We start from the raw sequence: 7,730 nt of genomic DNA on the forward strand, positions 1-7,730 counted from the left end.
CTTGAATGCTTAATTATATGAAACCAATAACTTTAATGAAATGAAACCATTAGTTAGCCGGATTCATTATAAATTTGTATTGAAATCTACTGGAAATTTACTACGATCCAGATTTAGACCGACGTTAGTTTTAGCCTATTTACCTATTTGAGATTTAGAATGTACATATAAATATGTACGTGGGTATATCGATTTGTACGCATGATTTATATGAGAGTAGTTGTTTGTGTTTGTGCACGATGTCATATGTGCACTTTGGCAAGCGCCACACATCTGCCCCTTTAGCTCAGTGGTAGAGCACTGGTCTCGTAAACCAGGGGTCGTGAGTTCAAACCTCACAGGGGGCAACTAAGAAGATTTTCTCGTAAGTTCGGTAATTTCTCTTTTTTTTAATTTTGGTGTAAAATAATTGACAAGCGCATTAAAGGTTAGGTTATAGGTTATAGTTTTCATTATGGGTAAATTAAATAACTCTTCTAACCAGTCACCTTCAGGCTTTGTTTGGAGCTTTTACTTAAGGTACGTATGTAAGTTCCAAGCTATAGGCAGTAAGCAGTTATTCTAGCAGTTTATATTGGCTTTGGTAACGTTTTACAAGACGGTGCACCACCTAATTTTTTTCAAAAATTATCAAAGGTGGTATCAAAAGACGCGCCTTGACCTTCGTTTTTATAATCCAGACGCGAAAATTTAATTTTTTATTTCTGTCAAAAGATATAAGCAAAAAAATCTGATCAAAGTTTCATGTGGTTGTTGTTTTTTTTTTTTTGCCAGATTTGTTGTACACACACACTCACTAATGCAGAAAGGTGGTCTGTGCGCATTTATTTTTGATCCCCAAACCGGGGTCGGACCCACCCAGGGTTATTTTTTTAAATCACGGCCGAAAGCCGCCAACGCAAGAAGGTGTTCTATGCAAAAAAAAAGTATGGATCGGGCCCTCTAGGGGTCATTTTAGGGTTTTTTGTGAATAACTTTCGACAGAAATACAATTTTTTACTTCCGCTTTCGCATTCTTAAAACGGACGTCGAAACGCATCTTTTGATACCACCTTTGATAATTTTTGATAAAAATTAGGTGGTGCACCGTCTTGTAAAACGTTACCCATTTTAATATTATTTTATAAATATGTGTATATACGCAAATTGCATATTTCTAAATACGTAAAGATAATAAATTTTCAGACTTTATATTAACATTTTTCGGAATAGAAAAGGAGGAATGTCAAAATTAAAAATCATGTAGAAATGCAAGAAATGTAAAACATTCAGGGTTGCTCTGTTCCGATAGTAGACATCATGGTTTATGTTAATTTTATTCATTGTTTTGGATACTTTATGACTACCCTGCAAAAATTGTTGGATTACGTGTTCCATTTTCTTCATGTTGGAGTACTCTAACAATACTCCTTTGCAAGCGTTTGCGGACCACCATAAGCCGATCATTGCTCGTTTTTTAACGACCGTGATCACGACACGATGACGATCGATCGAGTTGCCAAAAGTAAAATATTGCATACAAATAACTGATAATAAAATTTTACTATGGCAACTCTGATAAAATGCGCACTGGTTTTATGTATACATGCTATAGTATAGAGAAATATTAGTTTCTTTATTCACGCAAATGCTAAATAACATAAGAATGTTCGTAGTAAAAAATATAAAAGTTGTATTGCCCCTGTTCATTTACTTTTTATACTCAGTTGAGCAGAGCTCACAGAGTATATTAAGTTTGATTGGATAACGGTTGGTTGTACATATATAAAGGAATCGAGATAGATATAGACTTCCATATATCAAAATAATCAGGATCGAAAAAAAATTTGATTGAGCCATGTCCGTCCGTCCGTCCGTCCGTTCGTTAACACGATAACTTGAGTAAATTTTGAGGTATCTTGATGAAATTTGGTATGTAGGTTTCTGAGCACTCATCTCAGATCGCTATTTAAAATGAACGATATCGGACTATAACCACACCCACTTTTTCGATATCGAAAATTTCGAAAAACCGAAAAAGTTCGATAATTCATTACAAAAGACCGATACAGCGACGAAACTTGGTAGATGAGTTGAACTTATGACGCAGAATAGAAAATTACTAAAATTTTGGACAATGGGCGTGGCACCGCCCACTTTTAAAAGAAGGTAATTTAAAACTTTTGCAAGCTGTAATTTGGTAGTCGTTGAAGATATCATTATGAAATTTGGCAGGAACGTTACTCCTATTACTATATGTACGCTTAATAAAAATTAGCAAAATAGGAGAAGGACCACGCCCACTTTTAAAAAAAAAATTTTTCTTAAGTAAAATTTTAACAAAAAATTTAATATCTTTACAGTATATAAGTAAATTATGTCAACATTCAACTCCAGTAATGATATGGTGCAACAAAATACAAAAATAAAAGAAAATTTCAAAATGGGCGTGGCTCCGCCCTTTTTCATTTAATTCGTCTAGAATACTTTTAAGGCCATAAGTCGAACAAAAATTTACCAATCCTTGTGAAATTTGGTAGGTGCATAGATTCTACGATGATAACTGTTTTCTGTGAAAATGGGCGAAATCGGTTGATGCCACGCCCAGTTTTTATACACAGTCGTTCGTCTGTCCTTCCGCATGGCCGTTAACACGATAACTTGAGCAAAAATCGACATATCTTTAATGAACTTAGTTCACGTACTTACTTGAAACCACTTTATCTTGGTATGAAAAATGAACGAAATCCGACAATGACCACGCCCACTTTTTCGATATCGAAAATTACGAAAAATGAAAAAAATGCCATAATTCTATACCAAATACGAAAAACGGGATGAAACATGGTGAGGTAATTGGATTGGTTTATTGACGCGAAATATAACTTTAGAAAAAAATTTATAAAATGGTTGTGACACCTACCATATTAAGTAGAAGAAAATGAAAAAGTTCTGCAGGGCGAAATAAAAAACCCTTAAAATCTTGGCAGGTATTACATATGTATATAAATAAATTAGCGGTATCCAACAGATGATGTTCTGGGTCACCCTGGTCCACATTTTGGTCGATATCTGGAAAACGCCTTCACATATACAACTACCACCACTCCCTTTTAAAACTCTCATTAATACCTTTAATTTGATACCCATATCGTACAAACACATTCTAGAGTCACCCCTGATCCACCTTTAAGGCGATATTTCGAAACGGCGTCCACCTATAGAACTAAGGCCCACTCCCTTTTAAAATACTCATTAACACCTTTCGTTTGATGCCCATATTGTACAAACAAATTCTAGGGTCACCCCTGGTCCACCTTTATGGCGATATTTCGAAACGGCGTCCAACTATAGAACTAAGGCCCACTCCCTTTGAAAATACTCATTAACACCTTTCTTTTGATACCCATATCGTACAAACGCATTCTAGGGTCACCCCTGGTCCACCTTTATGGCGATATCTCGAAACGGCGTCCACCTATGGAACTAAGGATTATTCCCTTTTAAAATACTCATTAACACCTTTCATTTGATACCCATATCGTACAAACGCATTCTAGAGTCACCCCTGGTCCACCTTTATGGCGATATCTCGAAAAGGCGACCACCTATACAACAACCACCACTCCCTTTTAAAACCCTCATTAATACCTTTAATTTGATACCCATATCGTACAAACACATTCTAGAGTCACCCCTGGTCCACCTTTATGGCAATATTTCGAAACGGCATCCACCTATAGAACTAAGGCCCACTCCCTTTTAAAATACTCATTAACACCATTCGTTTGATGCCCATATTGTACAAACAAATGCTAGGGTCGCCCCTGGTCCACCTTTGTGGCGATATCTCGAAACGGCGTCCACCTATGGAACTAAGGATTACTCCCTTTTAAAATACTCATTAACACCTTTCATTTGATACCCATATCGTACAAATGCATTATAGTCACCCCTGGTCCACCTTTATGGCGATATCTGGAAAAGGCGACCACCTATACAACAACCAAACTCCCTTTTAAAACCCTCACTAATACCTTTAATTTGATACCCATATCGTACAAACGCATTCTAGAGTCAACCCTGATCCACCTTTATGGCTATATCCCTAAATGGCGTCCACCTATAGAACTATGGCCCACTCCCTCATAAAATACTCTTTAATGCCTTTCATTTGATACACATGTCATACAAGCACATTCCAGGGTTTCCCTCGGTTCATTTTCCTACATGGTTATTTTCCCTTATGCTGTCACCATACCACTCAACTGAGTATGTAATGTTCGGTTACACCCGAACTTAACCTTCCTTACTTGTTTTAAATTAAATTCACTCCCATAATTCTTTTCGACACAATTCCTCTCTAGTACTTTGGCATATGATCCTCTGTGGGTGCTCCATGGAGTACAACAGTGAAAGTACTTTGGAAAGTACTCTCACGTATGTACTCTATGGAATACTCACAAACAAAGCGAGGGTGGGATCACCTACTCCTCTCCTAGGACATCGCAATGTTAATTGGAAAACATTTTTTGTATGAATACAGATTAGTTTTGGAACACTCCGATACTCCCAAAGGAGTATTCCTTACATTATTTATGGAGTACTCGCGTTTTTTGAAGGGTAAGAGACTTATTTTTTGTAGAATATGTTCGTAATTTTTTGCGTTTTCTTCATTTTTATGAAATTTTCACGATTTTTAGGTTAAGGCACCATTAATCGATCACATTGGAGATGGTTATGCATATGGGTATGGTTACGACTATGGCGTTAGGGTTAAGGAAGTTTAATTAGCTCTTAAATTTTAACTCGGGCTTTACATATAAAACATCGTCGCCAGATAGGACTTTACATATGAAACATAGTTAGTGCAAACAAATTTCAGGAAAGTTAACAAAATGCATGCTTTGGAAAAACGTAACGAAGTATTAGGCAAATTCTTATACTTTATAACTTTAACAACTGCCGTATTTTATTTTAAAAGCCCTACACCTAGCGTTATCAGCGGCACGGCTTTGTTGTATAGATAGTCCACCATCGCAGCCAATTCATACTATTCTGATTTCATATTTTTTTCACGTTGTTTCGGGTTTTTGTATTGTTTTAAATTTGCATATATTTTCTTAAAAATTAAAAATAAAATATTTAAATATTGTATGAATGTTTGCAAATAACTCAAAGATTTGACTACTTTTAAACAGCTTTAAGTATTGTGATGTGAAAAACGTTATTGCACGAGTTTGCTGCTTTTTGACGTTACTGTGAACTTAACAGTCTTATAAGTTGCCATATAATAATTTTACATTGCAACGTTTTAGACAACGTACTCTACCGCCATATAACAGCACCGGTTCCGAGGGAACCGCACCTTAAGTGTGTAATCTTTATTTCAATGATGATAATGAAACACAATACAAATTTTGTTTCTTAAAAACTGAAACTAGTTTTCAAAAACAAAGCAGCAAGTTTGTTCTTCGCTTGGTTTTCTTTGACGTTCGACTGTTTTTTTCATAATTTTTTCTGGTAAATGAAATTTTGTTTTAAGTTTAAAAATTTTGTGCACAGATACACAATTAAATTCAAAATTTTGTAAAATAAGTGAACCAATAGTTTTTTGGCGTTATTTTCATTGTTTTTATGGTGGGCTAATATTGGTCTCACTTTTTCTTGCGCGAAATTGTTCTTGTAATTCGACATTCCAAAAAGGTTTCGTCAGTTTTTCAAGACAAAATTAAGTAGTCCCTGCAAAAATTGTTGGATTACGTGTTCCATTTTCTTCATGTTGGAGTACTCTAACAATACTCCTTTGCAATGCGTTTGCGGACCACCATAGGCCGATCATTGCTCGTTTTTTAACGACCGTGATCACGCCACGATGACGATCGAACAGAGTTGCCAAAAGTAAAATATTGCATACAAATAACTGATAATAAAATTTTACTATGGCAACTCTGATAAAATGCAACCGCGCACTGGTTTTATGTATACATACTATAGTATAGAGAAATTTTGGTTTCTTTATTCACGCAAATGCTAAATAATATAAGAATATTCGTAGTAAAAAGTATAAACGTTGTATTAGCCCTCTTCATTTACCTTCATTTTAAATTAAATTCACTCCGATAATTCTTTCCAACAAAATTTTGGCATATGATCCTCTGTGGGTGCTCCATGGAGTACTACAGTGAAAGTACTCTCACGTATGTACTCTATGGAATACTCACAAACAAAGCGAGAGTGGGATCACCTACTCCTCTCCTAGGACATCGCAATGTTAATTGGAGCACATTTTTTGTATGAATACAGATTAGTTTTGGAATACTCCTATACTCCCAAAGGAGTATTCCTTACATTATATATGGAGTAATCGCGTTTTTTGAAGGGGTGTCATATAAGCTGTGTTATTTTTTTACATCTATAGAGGTTTGCGCTTAAAGGGCAAATTAGTGGTGACTTATAACCATAAAGCCATAACCAGATAAAACAGCTGATCGAACCTGCCTTATGGAAATCAATGTAATCGATTAAAGCTGGAGTCGTTGGTGCCGTATGTCGTATCGCTGTATCCGTATCCCTAACGTAATCAGCTGTTTATCGTTACGACGGTAAACCAAAACCCAATTGGTTGGTTACGATACGGTTACGACCTTAGCGGCACCAATTGCATTAATTCTCATAAGGTTGGTCGAATCAGATGTTATAAGGTTACCGATACGGTTACCGATAAAGCACCAATGTCTCCAGCTTAATGGTGCCATACCATAACGCTAACGCCATAACCATACCATAGCCAACCAATTGGTTTTTGGTTTCTCGCCATATCCATAACCTAAAAATCTTTGAGGTGGTGAATTTAATAACTTTTTGTAGATTTTGTTCATTGTTTTGGATACGTTATGACTAAGAAACTTATTTTTTGTGGAATATGTTTGTAATTTTTTGCGTTTTCGTCATTTTTAAGAAATTTTCACGACTTTTAAGTTAAGGCATTATTAATCGATCACATTGGAGATGGTTATGGATATGGGTATGGTTACGACTATGGCGTTAGGGTTAAGGAAGTTTAATTCACACTTATGCTTTATATGGACTACAAAGTGTCAAACTTTAAATACACTTATAAAATTGCTGCGCATAAAATTAGTGCTACTAAATTTCAACACGCATTATATTCAGATATAACTGAAATATGTGTATGTTTCACCTCTACACTAATTCTATGTATCACCTCTTAAAATGGCGCGTGTCCATTATTTATCGCAACTGATTCAGCTATATGTTATACATTATGGCCACCCTGCAAAAATCGTGAGTACTCCGTGCATGCATGTATGGAGTACTCGCTATGGACCAAACGGGTCCAATTAACATTGCGATGTCCTAGGACTCGACCATATACTCCAGCTCCGCATTACATCAGAGTAATCCATGGAGTACCCACAGTCCAATAAACGTCGTGTAGTGATAACAATCGTACTCCAGTGGACCACATGATCCAACGACTTTTGCAGGGCACCAGAGGTTTGTGTTGGTTGACGTTTCATTGGAACAGGAGGTGTATTCGTTTTTGAGCAACGTCCAAGCAACCCTGCCCATAACTCACCTTGCATTTGTCGCGAAGAACACTTTCTCATTCATTCCATAGCGGAATGATACAAGGTGTCAGCATGGTGACATACCTACAAACATAAATAAAAGTTCCATGTACTTTGTTTTTGTAAATTCGATGGACAAATGTCAAAATCGTACTG

General features: G+C 36.1%; 1 non-coding gene across 1 annotated transcript; it reads left to right on the plus strand.

Annotated features, from left to right (window-relative positions):
* The first annotated feature begins 275 nt into the window (after positions 1 to 275).
* TRNAT-CGU (transfer RNA threonine (anticodon CGU)) lies at positions 276 to 347 on the plus strand. The gene has a single exon. It is a non-coding gene; the product is annotated as a tRNA-Thr (tRNA).
* Positions 348 to 7,730: the final 7,383 nt, after the last annotated feature.

This window comes from Eurosta solidaginis, chromosome 4, assembly GCF_040869045.1.
Source record: "Eurosta solidaginis isolate ZX-2024a chromosome 4, ASM4086904v1, whole genome shotgun sequence".
Lineage (NCBI taxonomy): Eukaryota > Metazoa > Arthropoda > Insecta > Diptera > Tephritidae > Eurosta > Eurosta solidaginis.